At 40.4% G+C, this 24,146-nt stretch overlaps 1 protein-coding gene and 1 pseudogene across 4 annotated transcripts in view; one reads left to right on the top strand and one right to left on the bottom strand.

The window, feature by feature from the left end:
* The window catches only part of ZNF385D (zinc finger protein 385D), a 283,059-nt gene that overhangs the window by 13,553 nt on the left and 245,360 nt on the right, over positions 1-24,146 (top strand). The window lies entirely within an intron of this gene.
* Positions 9,989-10,160, bottom strand: LOC118668707 (annotated as a pseudogene).

The following is a 24,146-nucleotide window of genomic DNA, read 5'->3' as shown; positions in this document are numbered from 1 at the left end:
TCTTGCCCAGTTGGAGGAGAGGGACCTCTGGAGGTTGGCTGGCTGGCCAGAGGGAGGGACCCTGGGAGGTTGGCCGTCCGCAGGAGATTGGCTGTGGGAGCGCACTGACCACCAGGAGGCAACTCCTGCATTGAGCATCTGCCCCCTGTTGGTCAGTGCATGTCATAGCAACAGGTTGACCAGTTGTTCAGTCGACTGGTCGTAACAGTCTCTTAGGCTTTTATATATATATATATATAGATTATATTTCAATAAATTTGGAAAAAATAAATTATAAGGAAGGGTGTATATATATACCCTGCTTTGAATATTGCTTTATTTAGCATTTGCTGGTGTTTATTATTATTTTTTTTATGGCTACATAGTATTCTAATTGCGGTACACATTTTTGATTTATTTTACTGGCCCCTTTAAAAGAAAAATAAGTTCTTTCCATTATTTTACTAATAAAAAACAATAAATATCATTGTGCATACGTAATTCTTTGTGCACATGAACACACATATCCAAAGGATAAATTCTTAGACATGGAATTTATGGGGCAAAGGGTATTTCATTCTCATGGGTATTTCCAAAGTGCCCCATGGAAATTTTTTATTGATAAATTTCTGTCATTAAAAAGTAAAATAGTGGCTTTCAAACTGGTGACAATTTATGTGAAAACTTCCTGGCAGACTTCTCAGAGCCTGGCTTCTCAGAGTGGAACAAAGTGCAGACTGAAGCGGCTGCTTGCTTTTTTGTCTTTGCTCTCCCCTCCCCACTCTGTTTCTGTGTTTCACTTTTATTGTGCTCATTCCATGAGGATATTAGTTTCAATATTCAAAAAAAAGCAATGGTGCTGTAAAATGGAAAGATTTCCTGTGCTTCAGAATGGGATAACTGCAACAGAAAGAATGCATCTTGTAAATGACATCATACCCTCCTGCCTCAAAACTAGAATGTTGATCCTTGAAAGATCTCTAAATCGGTTAGATCTAAAGCCAAATATGGTTGGCACTTTCATTTTCTTTTGCAGCCAGTGGGCATTAAAAGGTAAAAGCACATTTGCATAATTATGTATTTTAGTGTCTCTTCCTTCTATTCCTAAACCCATGACCTTTGGTTACTTTTTCAGCATTTCTATTTAGAACACATTAGGCTTAAGAATAAGCTGCAATGTCTATAGCATGTCTCTGTGGTAAAAATGCCACATTTATTAAAGAAAAAAATCCCCCAGTCATCATAATGGTCACCATTTATTGAGTTCTTTATAGACATCAACTCATTTTTTCCCCTAAAGGGATGAGATTATTTTAATGAACTAGATGTGATTCTCTATACTTTACAAAAGAGAAAAAGATGTGACTACAGGTTAAGTTTCTTGCCCAAGATCACATGGCTTGAACATGGTAGGCAAAGGATTCAAACCCAAGACCTTCTGATTGGACATCTTTGTGGGCCAAAATGTTGACACCATCTTTTGGTGTTTTCTGTCTAGCACACCAACTGCTCTTGGGTCACATCTGTGAATTTTTGGTAGTAGGGGGCATTTATATCAGGTGGAAATTCTCACTTTCATGGTCCTTGCTGTTGAAGAGTCTGAAAGACAATCACAGCAATTCCTGCTAAGGTATAAATAGTACAAAGAGAGCCCTGCCCTACAGCAGGGGCTCTGAGGAGGGAGGGTGGCCGGTCATCTGTTCTCTCTTCTGTTGAAGAGATGGTCTCCCTTGCTAACTGCTACCTCTTTGAACCATCTTAGCAGGCTCTAGTGCTTATAAAGCAGCAAAATTTAGGTGAAGGAAATAGCAAATCACTGTGCTTTATAATATGCTAGTTAGGAATGCTGTGTAGAACTCACTGTCCAGTGTCCTAATTTACATCCCTTCTGTTCACCGAGCCATTGAAAGTTCTCCCCCACCCCGTTGAACATACACACCTGGTGTAATATGCAGTAAAAGAATTTCTTACCTAGTTGGTAGCTTAGGATCTCTTCTAACATCTGACATCCTTATATTTCCAGGTGAGGAAGATACTAGTTGAATTATTTAACCCCAATAAAGAATCCATAGGAGTGGGAGAACTGGGCTGCCTAGAATTCAGATTTGTTGAATCCTTCCCAGGACCATTTGCCCTCCTTGGGATGCAAGAGGGATATTCATTGGCTCAGTCTGTCTTCACAACAAATCTAAGAGCTAAGTATCATTCTTCCCATTTTATAGGTGAGAAAAACTGACATTATGTTACTTCCCCAAGGTTATACTGAGAGTGTGTGGGAGCCAGGGATTGGATTCAGGCTCATACGCTGTCTATCCCTCCTCTTTGCCTCCTGGATTCAAGGTTACGGGCTGCCATCATGTGCCTTAGGGTTACTAGTAAAAGTGGGCGGATCCCTGTACTTCTCAGGGTCTAAATGAATTCCAAGATTTCTCCCAGCCCTAAAAGTCACTAATCCTGCAATAGCTGTGGGGATAAAAGAGTGGAAATCATTGGAGCAATAAATCACTGCAGCCAACTTGAGTCCCAAAAGCGTGATCCAGTCTCCCTCATACCATTCCTCACTATCAGCAGTGTGCATCCTTTATCTCTCATGTGAACTGCTTTAATTGTCTCTAACGAATTTCCTGATTTTATTCTCTCACGCTTCCAACTCAGCCAGCACTTTGCCATTCCAAGGCATAGCTACAGACATGATACCCACCTGCCAACACACACACACACACACACACACACACACACTCACACACACATACACACACACACACACACACGCCTCCAGGGGCCCTCATTTTCTGATACAGAGCTTCCAAACTCCTTCAGGTGGTCAGTGCCGTCCAGGCTCTGGCTTCAGTTCACCTTGCAGTTTTATTTTTACAAAAATCCCCTTATTTCACCTTAAGCTCTGCAACACCGCTCCCTGTTTCTTCACACGTCTGAAACTTTGTGTCACATTGTCCTTCTAACCTGATACGTAGCTTGTTTCGACCTCCGTGTCTCCAAACAACTAAGCATTCGTTATTTCTCACTCTTACTTTTTTTGTCTCTCCTTTCAGTGTTTAAAAACCCAATCTTATGAATTAATTCTTCAAGAAAGTCCACTGCAAAAGCCCCCTCTTTAAAAGGAAGACCATCTAATTCTTTATAAAAGAAATAAGCACCCCTTATCTGAATTGCCATGTATGGTATTGTCGAAACCTGTCTCAGAAAAAAAACTTGGAGTGTTTAAAAAGTTCTCTGTATTTTCCACTCTCAGTTTACTGAGCCAGAATCTCCAAGGATGGAGCCCAGGAATTAGTATTTTCAACCCCCGCCTCCCACCCCAACTCCAAATTTAATATCTCAAGATTCTCATCTAGCTCTCCATAAATAAACCTATAAATGTAATGCTATCACACTTAAGGAACTAACAGCGAGCTAGACAGAATTATTCTACAATATATCTGAAAGAAGCATAAGCAAATTCTCCAGGAAATTATGACGAGGGAGTGTTCTGACAGGAGAGACTTATCCTAAATCAGATCATAAAACCATAATAATTAAATAATTTTGTCCTGAATGATAGGTAATAAAAAGAAGATTAGAATATCTAGCAGTAAACGTTAATATTTATGTATATGGGGATCTAGGCTATGATAAAAATGACATTTCAGTTCACTGTTGGAACCAGGAAATCTTAAATGATTTAGGTACAGCTGGATAAACAATTAGACAAATAAATATAGTGTATTTCTATTTCACTTCTTACACCAAAATGAATTCTAGATTGAACACAGATTCGTACATAAAAACTGACGCCATAAATTTATAGGAGGAAGCCGGGTGAATAAATTTATACTCTTACAATGGAAAAGGCCTTGGTAATCAGGATACAAACCCCAAACTATAAAGGGGACAAATAATAAATCTAACTGCATAAAATTATTAACTTGTGTTAGGGAAAAATTAATTCAAAAAGTAAGCTGAAAAAGAAAAAATGTATCTGAAATTTGAAAAATAGTATTTAAACAGCAATGTCAGAGAAATGGCTAATTTCTTTAATTAATAAAGAGCTCATAAGAACCAGTAAGAAAAGACAAACTGCTCAAAAGAAAAAATGAAGAATACAAGCAAACACATTACAAATAAAGACATATTTTGCCAGTTAAAATATAAAAATATACTAATTTCACTCACAATTAACACAATATAAATGAAATAATGGAACTATCCTATCTAATAATAGATAAACAGGGTAATTGACCATGCCTTCGCTACGCTTCCCATTGGCTAATCAGCGAGATATGCAAATTAACCGCCAACAAAGATGGTGGTTAATTTGCATATGTAGGGCGAAGCGGCTGAGCAAAGACTGAAGGCGGCTCCAGCAGAGCAGTGAAGGCTTTGAAGGCGGCTCTGGCCAGAGCGAAGGCCTGGGTCCCCAGTGCCAAAGGAAAACCGGTGCAGGCAGCCAGAGGAAGGGAAGGCCTATTGCACGAATCTTTTATAAAGTTTCTTAATTTAGCAGATTGATATGTAAAAGTTGGACAAAATTTTAAGAGTTGGGCATGGGAGAGACCACTCATATACAGTCGTGTGTGAGAGAATAAATTTTTGCAAACTCTACACAGGTGATTTGATAATATTTATATATGCATATTTTATAGCAAGTACTACTTACCCTAGAAAGCTTGTTACTAGGAACATACTGTATATTCCCCAAAAGGTCATGCATATGTAAGGATGTTAAATGCGGGGTTGCTTTTTAAAGCCTGAACTAGAAACAATAAAAGTGGAACATCAGTAGGAGACACATTAGATAAAATTATGGTACATTCAAAATGTTTGAATAGTATGCACCCATGAGAAAATAAGCGTGTCTTTATGATGAGGGGAAAAAAATAGAATGCACCAGCAGTAAAAGCAAGGCTCAGAAGGATAAAAAGGATTCCCAAAAGAAATCCCCTTGGGAATAAACATTTAAGAAGGGTTTTTGATTGCTATGCTGATATATCCCTTTCCAAAAAGAAACATAAGAAATTGTTAGCAGTTATTAGAGTTGGGAGGGACTTATGCTTTTTAGGTCATTCTGTGCAGAAGCGATGGATGCTCCACTAGGCCAGGTCCATGTCTGTTTCGCTCAGTGCTCGGTGCCCAGCATGGCAGAGTGCCTGGCACATCACAGGTGCTCAGTCACTGTAAGTGGAATCTGGCACTGGAATATGAGTCCCTTTTTTTGTTCTCTTGTTTATATGACTCTGCATTAACACAGATAAGAAATAGATTAGTTGAAAATGATTATGCAATATAAGTAATAGCTTTCTAGGTGGTTCTGACGCCCAGCCAGAATTAGAGAGCATTGTTGGTGCACCACCTTTTTGTCTTTGAGGAAGTGCCTTGTTCAGAAAGCAGGACATATGTCTATAGCCAGGCATCATCGATCTCTGTTTTTAGGCCGCAGGCATTTCTTGCCCAGGACTGAGACACGGTTTAGGTCCCCGGTGTTGTTGTCAGGTTGCCTGGCTTTAGTCCCACTTCTTATGGCAATCAGCTGAGTGACCCTGGGCATATCCCCTGACATTTGCCATCTGTGTCTCAGTTTCCTCACAGGGTTTTTCTTGAGTGAGATAATGCATAATAAAATTGTCTCAGTGTGAGATGGTAGCCGTTTGTTATCTAGCACGAAGTGATCTAGTCATCAACGAATACTGAATGAATGGAGAATGGATCCACAGACGAATGCAGCCCATGCGCTATAATGGGAGGCCCGAGGCAGCCAGTTTTCTGCATCTCATAGCTTTGGAGGGATTTTTAATAGAAAATCCCCTGGTTATTTATACCAAACTGGATACACAGGTATCCCCTTCAACCTACAAGGAGATCCTTCTCTCCATCTCTTGTTTCTTAGCCATGTCACTGACTCTTGTAGGTCTGTTTCCTAGTAGGTATTCTGAGTGGTGTAATCTCTTGGGTTATTAAAGCATTTCCTCTTTATTGCCCTGGCTTCCTGCATTGCTGCTGTATTTTTTAAGCCTTCCTTGTTTTCATTTTGTGCCAGGTTTCCCACTTAGTCTGTTGACAGCCCAATCCAGGACTGGATCCTGAGATCCTGGCAAAGCACTGGCAGAGCCAACGACCTTATCTTTAAAGTACTTAGTGAGGAGAGAGAGAGAAGCCTCCATCCCACCAGAGTCCCTCAGAGCTAACGAGATTGCCAAGGTCCTTGAGTCACACCATCTTCCTCTGCTTGTGGAATGAACAGTCTTATCTTCAAAGACAGCAGTGGAAGGTAATCCTTTTTCACTGCTGGTTATAAAATAACATTGCCTCTTCTTAACATGTCTTTACTAAAAAGCTTGAATGAAGACCTTTTAGCCAATGTCTAGCAAACTAGTCTTTAAATAAATATGCCTCAATGAGCAATTCGTTTTTAGGGTTTTATTGCTTTTAAATTCTCATTGTTTATAAAATTTTATACCTCCAGGTGTAGCAGACTTGAATACCGATAACTTTGATTTTTTTGCCACCAGTGAAAGCAGAACTTTTGGAGAAGTACCTTCTGTTCACCCTTACTGAATTATTAGCGGAGAGAGCAGCTCAGCGTGGAATGAAATAGAGTTTCCATTTCTACACTCAGAATGGAGACAGTATAGAGCAGTAGTTGGGAGCATGAAGGCATCCAGCCATTTTATTAGTAGCTTCCTCACATACATGCTGAGTTCTGCCATGTCCTAGGCTAGTGATGGCGAACCTATGACACCTCTGACACGCGAACTCATTTTTTTGGTTGCTTTTTCTTTGTTAAATGGCATTTAAATATATAAAATAAATATCAAAAATATAAGTCTTTGTTTTACTATGGTTGCAAATATCAAAAAATTTCTCTATGTGACACGGCACCAGAGTTAAGTTAGGGTTTTTCAAAATGCTGACACGCCGAGCTCAAAAGGTTCGCCATCACTGTCCTAGGCACAGTTCTAGACACTAGAGGTACATCAGTGAACAAAATAAAGATACTCGCTCTTGAAGAACTTACATCTTCATGGGAAGAGGCAGATATTAACCAACAAACATGATTAATAAACCAATATGTTAGAATATAAGAGGCGCTATGGATGGGAAATACAGTTCAGGAGCAATGTGGCAAACCATTGGAGGGATGGGTAGCTGGCTGGAGGGGGCCTCCTCATGAAGGTCAGCCAAGATTTGAATGAGTTGGATCCCTCCTCTGCCACTAACCAGCTGAGTAAGTCAGGCAGGACTTCTGACCACAGTTTTCTCACCTGTGAAGTGGGAAAAATATGTAACCTGCGCTATGGTGGGAATTAAATGGGCAAACCTTGGTAATGGACCTGACCTACAGTAGCTCCTCGGCAAGCTGTGTGGTTTTTGTTGCTTGTTTTATTTCATGTCCTTGCGGTCTTAACTTTTGTTTTAAAGGCATGAATCATTTTTAAATAAATATATTTTTTAAGCCGAAACCGGTTTGGCTCAGTGGATAGAGCGTCAGCCTGCGGACTGGAGGGTCCCAGGTTCGATTCCGGTCAAGGGCATGTACCTGGGTTGCGGGCATATCCCCAGTGGGTGATGTGCAGGAGGCAGCTGATCGATGTTTCTCTCTCATCGATGTTTCTAACTCTCTATCTCTCTCCCTTCCTCTCTGTAAAAAAATCAATAAAATATATTTAAAAAAATATATATATATATATTTTTTTTAAGTGGACATGTGTCATGAGGTGGTGTCACACAGGTCTTGAGCTTCTATGACCTGGGAAAAGCTTGGCTTTGTTTTTTGTTCTATTTATTTTTTGTTTTGTTTTGCCGTTAACTGATACTGGGAAAGAAAATGCCACCATACTGGTTGGGTGGAAATCTGAGCTTTTCTTCCTTTTACTGTTTATATTGGGGAAACCACCTGGGTCCTAACCTGAACAGGCTTGATGTGAGGCCTCAAGACCAGAAGGCAGCACCTTGCTGGGTAGGCAGAGGGTGAGCCAGGACTGCACCACCTTGGGAAGCTAACCAAGAAAGCCAGGTTAGAGACCTACTGTCCAAAAGGTGTGCAAGCTCACAAAGGTACGTGATGGCAGAGGAAGAGAGGGGAATCTGGTGAGTGAGACTAATGACACTGTAGATTTGGAGGCAATTAGCATTACTTTCAAGTTTTAGGACCTTCGTTCAGTTTAACAGTCTTTGAAATGGGTTTGAAACTGGGGAAATAGGATCTGATCTCTTTGGTATGGGCACTGGCGAGGGAGTTTAGGTCCCATCAGGGGACAGGGGACAAAAGGATTTTGAAGCATGAGGCATGGAACCCTAATGGGCCCCAGGAGGTGGGGGTGGGATGAGGAAAATCAAAGCCACGTCTCACACATCACTGTGGCCTCCTTAGCCAGGAGCAGGACAGAATTCTCAGTTCCTCCAGCAGGAGGGACCCAGGCTCCTGAAAATTCAGAGTTAGGGTTAGGGCATTTCCTAATGCAGAGAAACAGAAAAGGCAAGACAAACAGAGAAGGCCTAAGCGCCAGATAGCAGCAAGCATTGTTTTGCAAAGGTAAAGGGGAGAGGGAGAGAGAGGAAGAGGGCTGCATACACATATCATACAAAATATCTATTGTACACACACGATGGTGTCTAAGGAAAGGTTTTATCCAGAGCTGCTTGCTGGTTTGTGCAGTCACAGGGGAGGGAACTACCATTATTATCCCTCATGTCTGCAACAAACAGCGACTTATATTACTTGTCCCCTTTGGGGACCAGGCGCCACCCCTGCTGTCCTGTTTGCTTGCACATATCTCTGGAACATAGGACACTATTATAGTTCAGACATGAAATGCCAGGCTGAGCTTTGGATCCTCGGCTGATCTTTGTAAAATGCAGTTGACAGGCTTTGTGTATTTATAAACACGTCTTTTCCATAGAGTGTAACATTGCACTTGCATCACTTAAAATAGTCTGAATTAATATTATTATTATTGCTAAGGGATTTAAGGATCAAAAGCATTTTACATAAATTAGGTACTCCCCAAAATAGGATGTTCTTGTCCTTATTTTTGTTATAAAACCTCAAAGAAGCTCAAAGCACAAGGAAATTATTTCTTCATATCTAATGAGAGGGATTTTTCTATATCTATGGAGTCTTTTTTTTTAGGAGACGTCAACTTTTGGTACTCTCTTCTCTGGGTTATTTCTTTTTATAACCATGGGAAGGATGTTTTAGCCTGTCCGAAGGATTTCACTTTTTTCCCCCAATGCAATGAAATATGCAGCTTGTTCAGGTCTCACTCATCATGCTTCAGCTCTCTGCCTGAAAGTGGAAATCTTAAATTCTTTTATTGATCCTGAGTGTTGGATCCGGCAGAGTAAGGACCAATACCTGCTGAGATCTTGTAGGGGACTTCTAGGCAACCATCCCAGCAACGGAGAAGGAGAGGTGGACGCTACCCTTTCCAGGACTGTAGACTATATATAGCGTTGTATTTACGTTTGAACTCACCTCATTAGAGACAATTCCATTACAATTTCCTCATGATAATGAGCGATACCTTAAAAATTAAGAGAAGAACTTCTCAGCAAAGCATGTCATTCAGCATATGGACATATGCTATTCATGCTCCCTCCATGGTGAAGTTCATCTTACAGGAAAAAAGTACAAATAATTGCATGGTTGCCATCTGGGATCGTTTGCTTCACCATCTGGAAGTCTTCCTGAAGCTCTCCTCTTTCTTCCTCACCAACTGCCCCCATAGAGAAGGTCTTCACATTAGATATCCTGGGGCAAACATATTGTTAATATTTGTGATCGGAAATATGTTGCTTTTGCAGTAGCTTTACAGCATGAAAGGGACCTTGATGATTTCTTCAGGTCGGTGTTTTCAAACTGGAGTGCACAGTAGAGTCAGCCAGAGGACTTGTGAAATGCAGATTGCTGGGCTTCGCCCCACAGCGTCTGATTCAGGAGGTCTGAGGCAGGACCTGAGCATTTGCATGTCTCAGGAGTTCCCAGGCGATGCTGATGCCGCTGGTCTAAGGGAAACACTTTAAGAACCACTGTTCTAGGCCAGTGGTTCTCAACCTTGCCTGCACACGCGAATCTCTGGGGCAAGTTTTTAAAAAAACCCAATGCCCAGGCCACACCCCTGACTACTTTAAACTGATAAGAGCAGATACTACACTTGAGCTTAGCCAAAAGGCCGAGAAGCGATATCCCCTGACTACTTTAAATTAGGTTCTCTAGGAGTGAGAGGGAGGCAGTATTTAGATCTCCTGCTGATCCTCAGTGCAGCAAAGTTGGAAAACCACTATTTTAGGTCCATCTTTTTCCTTATTTTTCAATGAAGAAATGCAACCAAGGGAAGTGAAAGCATTCAGGGTCACACAGCTAGTTAGGGAGATAGTTCTTCTGATATCTGGACCAGGGCACTTTCACTACAAAACAGTTCTTTACTGGGATGCTGATATTTAAAATTTAGCAGCAATTGCATATCGTGACCTCTGCATGAGAGTAGCCTGTGATCTTGTTGAAAATGTGGATTCTGTCTCAGAAGGTCTGAGAGTCTGCCATTCTAACAAGCCTCTAGGTTTGATCCATGCAGCTGGCTCACAGAACACACTTTGAGTGGTGAGGTTGAAATGTACCTTTACCTGGGCCTTATTAGTTTTTAAATGCAAATGCAATAGATACCATGCCCTCAAATACAAGATCATAGTGACTGCAAGGAAAATTGGCATGTTTAGGCAACTATGTTAGACCAATTTTTAGCCTTTAAAATTTTTAGAAGTTTTTGAAGAACTTTTTTATTCCTTTATTCTTTGGGGTAAGAAATTTTAATAATTTTAACCTTTTTAACTTTCTGCTGAAAATATAGTTTGAAAGTAAGAAGGAAGCAAAAATTGAGTGATTCGGAGACAGCTACACTCCACAATACTAATTGTTTCTAAAATTGGTTCAGTTCCGTTTTTCCATTCTGTCTGAATATTCCTAAATCATGCTGGAAAGTAAACACTTTAATTGTTTTAGATTTTCTCTCCTGATTTCCTATTTAGGAGAAGGTTTTATAGCACCCTGATTATGACTTTTGGCCTCTGGAATCAGAATATCTGGGCTCAAGTCCAGGCTTTGCCACTAACAAGCTGCTTCATTATGAGCACACTACTTAATCTTGCTGAGGTTCAGTTTTTTCATCTCTGAAGTGGAGATAGTAAAGGAACCTTCCTTGTATGGTTGAGAGGACTTAATAAACCACTACATGGAAGGTTCTTAGCAAGTATTCAGGCACTTAGTAGGCACTTAAATACTGGCTTTCATTGTTATCCTGCCTCATTGGCTGGTGGCTACAGCTGAATGACTGCTGTAGACACCAGTGCTTCCCAAGATTTCATCCTCTGACCTGTTTGCCTGGAATGGCCCTGGAAAGTTTTCTCAGGAGACCCAATCAGAATCATTTTTCACATAGTGGAGTAACCTGAATAGGAGTCCCCAGAAGGATGAGTCAGGAGCAAAGTGGGTGAGCATTCCAGAAAAGGTCCCAGTGAGTTGGCCTGGAGGGCCCAGACTGCGTATTTCTGTAGGTTCATGTGCTGGGGACAACTGATGTAAGCAAACCTGTTCACTTTTTAGCTCAGTGATTCCCAAAGTGTGGTCCCAGCAACATTAGCAACTGAATCTCTTGAGAACGTATTAGAAATGCAAAATCTCCGCCTTCACCTGAGACTGACTGAATTTGAAACTATAGGTTGGGACCCAATAGTGTGTATCTTAAGGAGTCCTCTAGGTGACTCTGGTGCAGGTGAACATATGTGAAGCACTGCTATAGGCGTAGGCGACCCTAATGGACTTTAACCAAAGGACTAATATGATGGGGCTTTATATTTTGGAACGATTACTTTGGTAGAACAATGGAGCATTGATCCAATTTCTGGATCAGGACTGCAGATAAACCCAGGAAGTTATCACAAAGCATTTGAAAATCTCATGTGGCTCTAAATATTATCTGTAAGTTTGAAAATTCCAGAGGAGCTCAGAACATTCTTTTGTCCATATCCATTCTACCCTTCCTTGAATGTATTAGGTGGTGTTATGATTTACATGGGTGAATCCATTTAAAAGCATAATTGTTTTAAAATATTTTCACCATGTATTTTCTCAGTCAACTGATAGCTGAATGTAAAGCATTTATTCATTCAGTATTTAGTAAGGGTTTCTATGTGCCAGAAACTTTCCTTGGCATTGAAGACAGAACAATGAACAAAAAGTAATAAAATTTCTTACCCTGATGAAACTTATATTCATTCTATTAGGGATATGGAGATATACCAAGATAAATAAGTAAAACCTTCTCTATGCTATATAGGAACACAATTTTATATAGAAAAATAAAGGAAGGGTAAAGAGAAATATTGGGAATTCAGGGTAGATTTCGATGAAAAGGTGGATTTTGAGTAATATATTTCAGAAGCTCAGAAATCAAGCTTGGCATATATATGGGCAAAATTGTCCCATGCACAGGGAACAGCACATGTAGAAGGCTTGAGGGTGACCTGTCCCTGATGTGCTAGAGAGGAATGTCATGGAAGCCAGTGTGCTGGAGTGGTGGGAAAGGAATACTGAGTTGCAGAAGATAAACTTCAAGGTTAAGGATGCTAGTGATGAAGATCACATAGGGAGATAATAGAATATATAAGGACCTTAGGATATTATAAAATCTTTGACTCTACTCTGATTAAGATGGAAAAATATTGATAGTGTCAGAGGAGAGGACAAAAATGACCTGACATCTATTAACTAGTATCATTCTGGCTGCTGTGTTGGGAATAGCTTGAGCATGGACCAAGGTTGGAGCAAGGAAACCCGTTAGGAAGCTATCAAACTATCTTAGTGGCGACATGACAGTGTCAACTTGACCAACCTCGGAGCCTCCAATAGAGAGAGGCAACAGAGAAAATTAAATTAAGATGGCTCCTCTATTTCTATTGTCAGAAGCTAAGGGCAAATCTGCACATAGAATAATAATCCCTTTGCAAAGGCCCCAAAGACTCCACTAGGTGAGAATAAGTTAAGACCCATTCTAGAGAAAAGATGGCCCCTTTTCTAGATCTCTGCTTGTCAAGTGGCAGCCCCCAAACCCTGGGTGCTCCTACAAACCTCTTCTGTGATTTCCCTTCAGGGTCATCAATGAGTATATTGTTTCCCCTTTAATCTTCTCATGTGGTGCTGTTTCTCTTCTACTCTCCTTGTAGGGAAATACAAGAAAATTATTTTTACATTGAAAAATGATCCTCATACAGTTGACCCTTGAACAACATGGTAGTTAAGAGTATGGACCTTCATAGAGCCCAAAATTCCTGTATAATTTTGACTCCCCCAAAACCTAACTATGTCACAGCCCTGCCTATTCATGGATTCAGCTAGCTTGGTAACCACAAATAGTTTTTTCCATTCAGGCTGGGAATCCATGGCTGGGAATCTGCAGTTATGAAACTGCAATTGCAAATGTGAAAATACTGTTTTTCACTTGGTTGAATCTGAGGATGTGAAACCTGCAGATAGGAAGGACGGACTGTATTTATTGGAAAAAAAAAGGTACATATAAGTGGACCTGTACAGTTCAAAGTGCTATTGTTCAGAAGTCAACTGTACTTAAAAAAAAAAAATCTAGCACCATTGGCAAGGTGAAAAAAGAGAGTGTACATGTATGTGTATTTGTGTGTGTTGTGTTGAGACTGAAAGCATGAGAGCCATTTAGGAGTCCATTGCAATATTTCAGGAGATAGAGAATGAATGAATTCATTGCCAGTAAAGATTAAAAGGATATGATATAATAATTTACTCTTGATTGAGTAGAAAAAAACTATTTGCTCAGAGTTGGTAAAAACAGCCAATAGGTCTTAGGTATTTACCCAACAATAAAATCCAGGTTTTCAAGAGCTTGCATATTTGCAAACCTGAATAATTTCATTATGAACTATTCTCATTTCTTTCAGCATGTGATTGTCACATGGGATACTAGTGTGTACAGAGTGAAATGTCTCAAAATCACAGGTTTTTAGTTAATAGAAATTTTCAAGGGTGTACAAATTATTGAGAAATATTTTCTTACATCTCTGCTTTTCTATTATTTAAACTATTATTTCATGATGGTTTAAACTGAGCAAGTATGAAGATGTTACAGGTTTTAGAAACATTCAGGGTTGAAATACGGGGATGGGAGTGACATTCCACATAAAGAAGTAAGACAAGAAGAGACCATGAGCACTACTAGCGCAGGTGGCTGAGCTGCTCACTGGAGAATAAGGACAGAGGACACTTGGCTTTAAGGGGCAGAGATCCTGGTTCATAACATGGGCATCACGTTTCTGCAGAGTTGCCTCGGAAGCAGACATGTTCAAGGGCAGAGGGGAGGATTGTGGTTTACAAAAGGGAAAGATATTTTAGGTCCGAGTGACCACTGTGAATAGAGTTGCAGGATGTGAAAGAACATGGCAAGTTCAGGGAGTCATTACTTGCCCATTGCCATAGAGCAGGGGTGGGGAACCTTTTTTCTGCCAAGGGCCATTTGGATATTTATAACATCATTCAGCTAATATAATTCACTTAATGTAAATTTATGTTGCTATGAAAAAAGCTCCTAGATTTATTGAATTTCGAGTCCCACCTGCGGTTGCCTTGGCAGGGCCAGCCCAAATGATTTCATGGACCTTATACAGCCTGCAGGCTGGACGTTCCCCACCCCTACCATAGAGAGTAAGGATTTTGGTGATAGGTGGTGACAGAGGAGACCAGAAATGCTAATGGGGACTTAAGAAAATGCTTCAAATGCTCCATCAAATAAATGGTTAGCTTATTATCATAGTAGATTATAGGGAATGTGGAAGATTTTAATTAGCAAAGTGACACTCATGTCATTGTATGTGGTTTTTTTCTTCTTCATTCTCACCTGAGTACATGCTTAGAGAGAGGAAGGGAGATATATCAAAGAGACACATTGATCTGTTGCCTTCCCTATGTGTCCTGACCGGGGATGGAACCTGCAACTCAGGTATGTGCCCTGACCTGAAATTGAACTGGCAACTCTTCAGTGCACAGGAGGATGCTCAACCAACTGAACCACCCTGGCCTGGCTGTCATTGTATGTTTTTAATGACAGTAGTTATTTGGTCTATATCGCTATGTCCAATGATATGGGAAAAGTAGAACGGGTTTTCCAGGTGGAGTTCCAGCCCCAGTGCTGTGCTGTGTATCCCTGAGTCTCCGAATTCTCTCACCTTCTCTGGGAGGAGATAGGGATTGGCCTTGGATGTTGTTTTTCATTTTCCTTTCAATATCTTTGGAAATGCAGATGTCAGTAAAGCTAAATATAAAACATAACGTACTTGGCTGTGTTTTAAAATTTGAAAAGGCAGTATGAATGCATGTATTGTAGGAAATATTCTGTCTATTTTCTCCTTATGATAGCTACAGACTGCATGCCAATGACCTACAGGCTGTGGGGCTGTCAGAACCCGATTACTTATCAGAAAATTGTCCCATAATTACTGTTGTAAAAAGGAAAGTGCTGAAATGAGAGAGAGGTGAATCTTTTCTAAGTATCCTAACCATTTCTTCCCATCTTGACAAACTCACTAATAGAAATTCTGAAATCATCCTAGGGGATGCGGACAGAGGCACACTTTGCCAAGCCTGGTGCTTAGTTCTAAAAGCAAAGACAAGGCCAGGGAGCATGTGGGAATGTGAATCTGACCACCTGAGATGAGATACTGGAGGAGTCCAATACAGGACAGGACAAACGCAGGTTTGCAGGTGTTCATATGAAAAGTAATGCAATAGTCAATAAATAATAAAAGAATACACTCTGTGTTTTGCGTCCTCACAACTGTAAACCTAGATTGGTCCCACTTTGTATATTTTATTCCTAGAAAACCTTTGGAGGGATGGGGAAGGTAGGCCCGGAGAGGTTTAAATTGCCCGAGGACAAGGGTCAGACAGCTTTGGTAGAGGAGGGGAAATGGGAAAATCAGGGAGGCATTCGATTAGCAAAAATAATTTGAGCATTTTGACTGAATTTTAGAGAGAACTTCTTAACATCGGGGCTGTGAGAGAATTAACCAGCCTCACTCATGTAGTGAGGAAGGCCTCCGCCCTGCAGGTATTCAAGGACAGGCTAGATAACTCCTTGGAGGAAATATGACAGAGGAGATACTCACGTTTCCATGGCTCCCATACCGTATGTCACTTCCAACACTGAGAGTCTGCAGAGTTAGCGCCGACGTCTTCTTTTCTCTGGCTGTATGTAATTTAACGCATCCTGTCACAACATGTCAGAGTGTAGGTAGAAATGACGGAGGAACAAAATTGGGAAAGTGAGAACTGTGAAATACTAATTTAAAAATTCAGCGGAAGTTAGGCACTGCCCACTAACAGGCATGCGGAGTTGAAGGATCGAATCATTAGGTACTACAGGCCTGGGATAATGACTAGGAGAGAGAGGTCAGAGCACCTCACAGGACCTCAGAGCAAGTCATACAGCCGGACCTGGTGAAGACAGAATGGGTTTCAGGAATCAGGCAGGCCATCTTGATGTCCCTTCAGCAGCAGGTCACGGGGCCTCATTCTAGCCCTTGTCCTGTGACTTGACGCAGCTTCTGCGTCTCTCCCAAGGCCTTCACGCTCCACTACCCAATTTCCTCTCTTTTCCAGTTTAAAATCTCCAAGCAGTTCCGCGAGCCCAAGCTAAAGCCTGCAGCAGAAAAATTTCAAAAGGCTGCCCTGGCATTGACTGCCACGTGGGGTCGGTTCTCCTGTGGCCAGGGAGAGCCAAGGCCAGATCATGAGATAGAGAACATGCCCCCCCTTCCTTCATCTTTTCTTACAGAAGGACACTGTCCTTTCTAAGACAGACTTTTCTCCTTGCAGCCCTATGTCTGACATTTTATCACCTGTGTCACCCTACACCTGTTTCACCAGGACAATGGGTCTGGCAGACCCAATTGATTTTTAAAAAGTATGTTCTATTTTTGTCAAGGCATAACTTATCCCTTTCGTCTATAGATCTGCAAGTGGTGACTGGTGCATAGAGTCTCGTAACTACCATCGCCATTAAGACTTAGAACTGTTCCATTTTTTTCTCCCCAAATTTCTCCATGCTGTCTAAGAGTAAATGCCTACTTCTAGCTCCCGATTCTGGAAGCACTTACAGATTTCTGTCTCTGTAGCCTTGTCTTTTCCAGAATATCATTAAATAAAAACCACAGAATATGTAGTCTTTAGGGGCAGACTCCTTTCACTCATCCTAAAGCCTTTGAGATTTATTATTGTTTTGTGTATCGATAATTTGTTCTGATTTATTTGCTTTTATGTATTTACTATTTTAAGCATAGTTTTCTATCTTTGGGTGCACTATAGTTTGTCAACCCGTTCACTTGTTGAGGGACAGTTTCCTTGTTTTCAGTTTTTGGTGATTACAAAGAACTCTACTGTGTACATTCAGAAGTGGTGAGAAAAGACTGAGGAGTGGTTACGCTGAGCCAACAGTTTGATACCTATCACGACTAATGCAAAATGTGCACTGTGTCACTGGCATGCATTATATTTGTGGTCTATTCAATTTTTCTTTATTTTAAGAAGTATGGAAGGGAGTATTGGATCTACATAAGTTTTAATCACAACATGAATCCCAGTCTATCCATGTGATCTCAAGTCTCTAAGTACGTATTCTTCTACCACAGAAACTTGAGGAGCAAACGCTGCCTTCAAGGAAAAGTCACTTTATGATATTTGAGTCCTGGTAAGGACATCATGATCAATATACAACTCTGTGTCTGCGAGTGTGCCTGTGTAACACACTCCGGATATTTTAAACATTGGCTCAATTAAACAGGTTGATTGTAAAAAGGAGAGCCAACAAAAGCTATTGCCACAAATCCCTTGAAACTGTTAGACAATTAAATGTTATCTCCTTGTAATAGTGATGAAATATAAATAGTAGGAGAGAAAGGACTCAAACTATACTTTAATAAAATAATTTTAACAATGCAAGAAAAACAATGCAAAAACAAAACAAAGGAAGGCATAAAAGCATCTTTTTAATTCTAAGTAATGTAAAACACTAATATTGGACTTATTTCTGTATTCTTGGAACCAACAATTTTTTAAAGAAAATTGGTAAAATATGAAGGTAGCTTAAATGTGCGTGGGAGGGAGACAGCTATGCAATAGGCCGGAACTTTCAGGAATCCCAAATTCCGTGAGGAGGAGATAGTAGTTAAGAATTGTGGTGTTGCCGAAACCGGTTTGGCTCAGTGGATAGAGCGTCGGCCTGCAGACTGAAAGGTCCCAGGTTCGATTCCGGTCAAGGGCATGTACCTGGGTTGCGGGCATATCCCCAGTAGGAGATGTGCAGGAGGCAGCTGATCGATGTTTCTCTCTCATCGATGTTTCTAACTCTCTATCTCTCTCCCTTCCTCTCTGTGAAAAATCAATAAAATATATTTCAAAAAAAAAAAAAAAAAAAAAAAGAATTGTGGTGTTGATCCAGAGTAACCTGAGTTTAAATCCTATTTTTTCACTTATGAGCTGTGCCTTCTTGGGAAAGTCACTTTACCGTATCCCAGAGGACATAGCAGCGTCCTCCTGAGGTGGTTGCAAGCATGACATTTACTTGCAAATGTCTTAGCTCAGTACCTAGGACATAGTACGTGTTCCTTAGTTATTGCTGCTAATGCCAGGTGACTTTTTAATTTTATTTGTATTCACAATCACCAGCTATGACCTAGGACTAGAACTTACCTTGTCATAGAGTTGAGGAGCCAAGACGAAGCCCAGATATAATTTCCAGCTGCTCCTTTCACAGATGCAGAAACGGAGTCGCAAAGGGCTATTGTTACTTTCCAAGGTCCCTCGTGCCTTTAGTTCCAGAGCCAGCACTAAGGCCCAGCTGTCTCCTCCCAGCCCAGAGCTCCTCCGCTTCACCAGGAAATAAAATGACTTGAGGTCACGAAGCGCAGACACACACAGATAATCCTGCTCACTCACTCCTCATCTGTTCACATTTTAAAAGAGCTGATGTGTCATCTTTTACAATTTGTATTTTTTCCAATCTCTAAGGGCTGATTAGGGGCTAGATATTACTCATTGGGAACATTAACCAAGACAGTTAAAGAGACCAGTACATTCTCGAACGACCTCACCTTCAGAAGAAATGTATAGCTGTACTCAGATCAAACATGCTGTCCCAGGGGAGCCTGTGTCAGATTTTGCCCCTATTCGCATGCACTTGTCTCATTTACAGCCTTTTTTCTCCCTGGAGCATTTAGGAGTTTAAATGTTTCCTATATATAGGGGTCTTTCCTTTTCAAGGTTCTATCAAAGAAGCCCTTACAGTGTCTGAAGGAGAGACTATGATGATGGTTGAGTCTTAATGTTGATCTGCACGGACAACGGCTTCATATTTTAAGCCCCCTTGTAATGATGCTAACATTTCCGAGTTAAATGGTAGTTACTGCACCGTGAAATATAAATGAAAGCTTGGATTTCTACTGTACCAAAGGACTGTAAACAGTCCTATACCTGTGCACAATTTATAGTAAATCAAGCATTCAGAATTTCATTTCAGGTTGCATATCTTAAGTGTCTTTAATAAAGATGATGTGATTTGTAAGTCACATAATGAAGCCGATCTAAATAGAAGGTATTTAAAAATAATAGTAGTTTATTTAAACTAAGCATTTCTCTCCCCCGGCAGTGTGATTCAGATCATCAGCTCACTCAGTTTTTCTTTAAATAATAACAGATAACTCTTGGCAAAGTAACACCCACTCAAGTTTGAATTACATCTGGGTTTTATTAAAGGTAAGCTACTGAAAGCCTTTGAACTTAAACTTCATCAAAATTTGCAGATTATCTGTGGATATGTCTACATGTACAGGGTAATGTGAGCTAAGGCAGCCACTTGAAGGAGGAAGAAAAAATAAACTGTCAACTCTATAAAACTGATTTTATCTCGGGGATAAAAATCTATCTGTCTATCTATCTATCTATCTATCATCTATCTATCTATCTATCTATCATTTCTATATAATCAACTGTCTATCTATCTGAATAGTCTGTTCCCAGAAATGGATTATCAGGGGATGTGGCACACTGTTTCCTGACTGCTGTCTTCATGGTACATACAGAGCAATAGTTTTCTGGGTGTTGGTCTTAATTATAATAACACCTAAAAAGATGACAAACTAGAATAAACCTTCCTAGTTCATGGTCACTTCTGATCATAAGATTATAAAGCTAATGTAGACATGAATTTGACTCAAAAGGTCAGCTATTGCTTCATAAAAGTAAACAAATCTCCATTTTATCAGATCCTACTAGTAAAAATGCTGTGACTAATGCACAATTAATCCCTAGCCTCATTGCCATTTCCACCTTTTTATAGAGATGGATGTGTTTTTCATCAACTTCAGTGTAAGAAGTTAGAGATGAGCTATCAAAAGTCTATTCTGTGTTTTTTTTCAATTATAGTTTACATTCAATATTATTCTGTATTAGTTTCAGAGATACAGTACAGTGGGTAGAAAATCATGTACTTTACAGAGTGGTCCCCCTGATAATGTTTCAAGTACCCACCTGGCCCCATACATCGTTATTATGAAAAGGATGAATGTATATTATATGAAAAATATTTTAATCAAACAGAAAAATATTTTTTCACACTGATAAAATTCTCAAGAAGAGTTTTGTGATAAGTCAATGTGTAGTCATGCAATGCTTTGGGGCCTGCTTGAAGTCTATTCTGTTTTGGTCCTGGGGGAAAGTAAGATTATTTTTCAGTCATTGTTAGCTCTGTGACCAATGAGTAATTATTTTTAAGGACAAGTCATTATAGGGACGTGAGTTAGACCCTCGGAGAGGCAAAGCAGTGCATCAGATGTTCCGCAGTGTACGGAGATGGTAAATTTCCACTTCCCACCCCCACCTCCACCATCATTAGTCAGGTTATGCTTTCTCCCTGCTGACTGAGCTCATCTGGGCACATGTCCCAGGCTGAGGCTTTGGCAACCAGGGCTTGATGTGGCAGTGGCAGGAATCGAGCCCTTGAGTGCTTCTGGGGCAGGAAGCAGAGGACAGTCGGGAGAGCCAAACCCAAACATGTGAATAGAACAGCAAGGTCCTCACCTGATGCAAAGGGTCTGAACCACAGGAGAGGCATGGGAGCAAGTGGATGTTGGGGACAATTTGCATATTAGCCTTTTATTATATAGGATGAGGCTCAGCAAGGCCAATGAGTTGCTCAGAACGGATCAGAAAAATTATTACTATCAGAGCTCAGCTTATTACTTTGGTTAGTATATATTGATTTATGGTGATTATAAGATTATTTGGTATTATAGCTGCATCATCTCGCTGAAAGTTAGCACTCAGTCTTTTGTTGGATATTATGAAAAACTTCAGCTCTGATCCCAGCACCTCCTATTGCAAGAGGAGGAGGCAGTGACAGAGGAAGACAACTACCTCTCCTCAGGCCACACAACTAGTTAATGTTTTTCCACCCAGGCAACCTGCTCTCTGCGAGCAAGCATGTACTTAATCAACCTAAGGTGTTCTGTTGAACTAAGAAAATACACAAACACATTGATGAGAATGATAAACTCACTTTCTAATGGGTTCCTCATAATTTTCCTGTTTTAAGTAATATTAAAACAAAGAAATATTAATGAGACACAAACTGACAAAGTGATAACCTCAGGTCATTTATAGCCGGTCAGAGAGGACTGGCTCTGTGGTAATGCCCTGCTTCCTTCAGGTCCCAGTAATTGTAGGCTTTACTGATTTATGGGGAGGTTGGCTCATAAGCAGATTTCCCCCAACAATAAAGCATTGTTTGGTAGAAGCTAAGTTCTTTTGTTGGATAATTCACTGGAAATGCATTATACGGGCTTGATAGACAATGATCAGTTGCTTAAAGGGCTGCTATTTGATGGATATGGTAGGTTATGTGGACACACAGCTATGCTGATTAGATCAGAAAGCCTATTATTCATTGATCAAGTGGTTTAAGAGAAATGTGTAAATTCTCTGGATGGTGGCTGAATGTACTATCTTAGTTTTACTCATGGGCCGGCTTCTTCGTGACTGTGTATAATGGTCATATGCTGTCACAACACAATGACTATTATCGTAAAGTAACAACCAATGTTTGTTGCGTGTTTTCTTCACGCCAGGTTTGTAAAGGGCCAGAGGTGACCTCAGGCAGGTTTCGGCAGCCTCCATTCCAGAGAAAGCAACTGAGCATGGGAAGATGAAGTAGATTCCTCAAGGTCACACACCTGCGGAGTGTCAGAGCTCTGACTCAAATGATCCAATTCTGAAGATCATGTTCAACCTTCCCAACATCACCCCCTTACATTTTAAGTATCCCAACTCACTAGGCCTTTGCCTACTCTGTGAAAACACTTCAAAGGAAATACACTCTGAGGGCCTTGGAGCTGATAGAAATGGGTTCCATCCAACTCTGATAATCAGTGACTGTAGGAAATGGGGCAAAATGATTTACCCACTGAGAGCCTCGCTTCTCTAATTTGTAGAATGGAGCTGTAATACCACCAGCACGATTATATTGAAAAGTGCTATATAAAGTTGTTTAGCACAGGGTCTAGCATTGAGGAAACACAATAACAAAAGCTATCTCTGTAACTGGACTTCAGGAGACTAAAATGCTGTTCTTATTTAAACTACATCTCTCTCTCTCTCTCTCTCTCTCTCTCTCTCTCTCTCTCTCTCTCTCTTTATTGATTAAGGTATTATATATGTGTCCTTATCCCCCCATTACCCCCACCATCTCCCCACTCATGCCCTCACCCCCTGGTATCTGTGTCCAATGGTTAGGCTTATATGCATACAAGTCCTTTGGTTGATCTCTCCCTCTTACCCCCACCCTCCCCTACCTCTTTTCCCCCTAACAAGAAAATAGCAATTAGAATGAAAAAGGGGAGGGGGAGGCATTTTAAAGGAATAAAATATCTCCATGGACTCTGTGTGTATAAATATTCTTAATAGCATGTGCAGTTTGACTAAAAGGATAGAATTATTAGGAGGGTTGTAAGATCTCCTGCTCCTGGGCATGGCTCTATGACTTGCTGAGGTCAAGACAGTATTATTTGATGGTGTTGTAGAGCATGGTGAGGAATATTGATGCATTTTGTACTTCTCATTGAAGCATCCAGTATTATTTGAGAAGAGGCCTGGTGTTAGCTGGCTCGGCTATTGGTCAGTTCTACTTAAACTGTAATACGTACTGTGTCCTGCAGTGATCTTAAAACCACATGTGACTGCAACCTTTGAACTAAAAAGTGCTGCATGGGGCGGTATCTTGCTGATGATACACATTCTGCAAACCAGACCGTCTCCCCTAGGTATTACCTTCCACTATAGATTGGCTTCACTTTTGTTCAGCTCTTGAAAATTACCTGTCTCCAGAGGCATTCCAAGATTAATTTAAAAGAGAAAAGAAAGGTAATTTCTGAAAGCTACTTTAGATGAGAAAAATAACTCCATTATACTGCTCTTCTTTTGATGTCCTTTTGAATGCCTGACTCTTGGCTTTTCGCATTGTACTTTTGTATGGAAGGTGGTGTGATGCTAATAATTGTGATGATGATGATGATGATGATCATGATGATGTCCATTTATGCATAACTCTTATGTTTCAACAACTTTGTATACCCCATATCTAATCTCTGAGATATGCTCTCCTATTACAGAGAAGTTAAGTGATGTATTAAATCACAAAAGCAATCTTGTGGTAGAGCTAGGATCCAAGCCCAGGTTGGCCTCACTTCAAAAGCTAAGCTTATCCATTCTTTTCCCTTCCTCCTTTTTTCCTCTTCTTGCTCTCTCATTTTCTTTCCCTTTCCTTCTATCCCCTTTCTTTTCCTTTTAAAATTTTCTCTCTCTCTTTTTTTAATTAGACTCAGTGAATTTAAATACTGGCTTGATCTTGCACAATTAATGAGTTGGGTATCAATTGAAATTGCAAGATTGTTTAATTGAAATCCATCACAAGAAGTTTTCTTAGTTATCTCATTCATTGTCATGTGTTCAAACACCCAGGATTCCATCTTTTGATATACACAAATGAGTATTCAGGTTCCTGTCCAGAGAATTAGTTCACCATAGTTCAGATTTCTTTTTTGCTCCA

This window comes from Myotis myotis, unplaced genomic scaffold (genome assembly GCF_014108235.1).
Source record: "Myotis myotis isolate mMyoMyo1 unplaced genomic scaffold, mMyoMyo1.p scaffold_m19_p_13, whole genome shotgun sequence".
NCBI lineage: Eukaryota > Metazoa > Chordata > Mammalia > Chiroptera > Vespertilionidae > Myotis > Myotis myotis.
The sequence above is the reverse complement of the archived record's forward strand: the minus strand, read 5'-3'. Positions and strand labels throughout refer to the sequence as shown.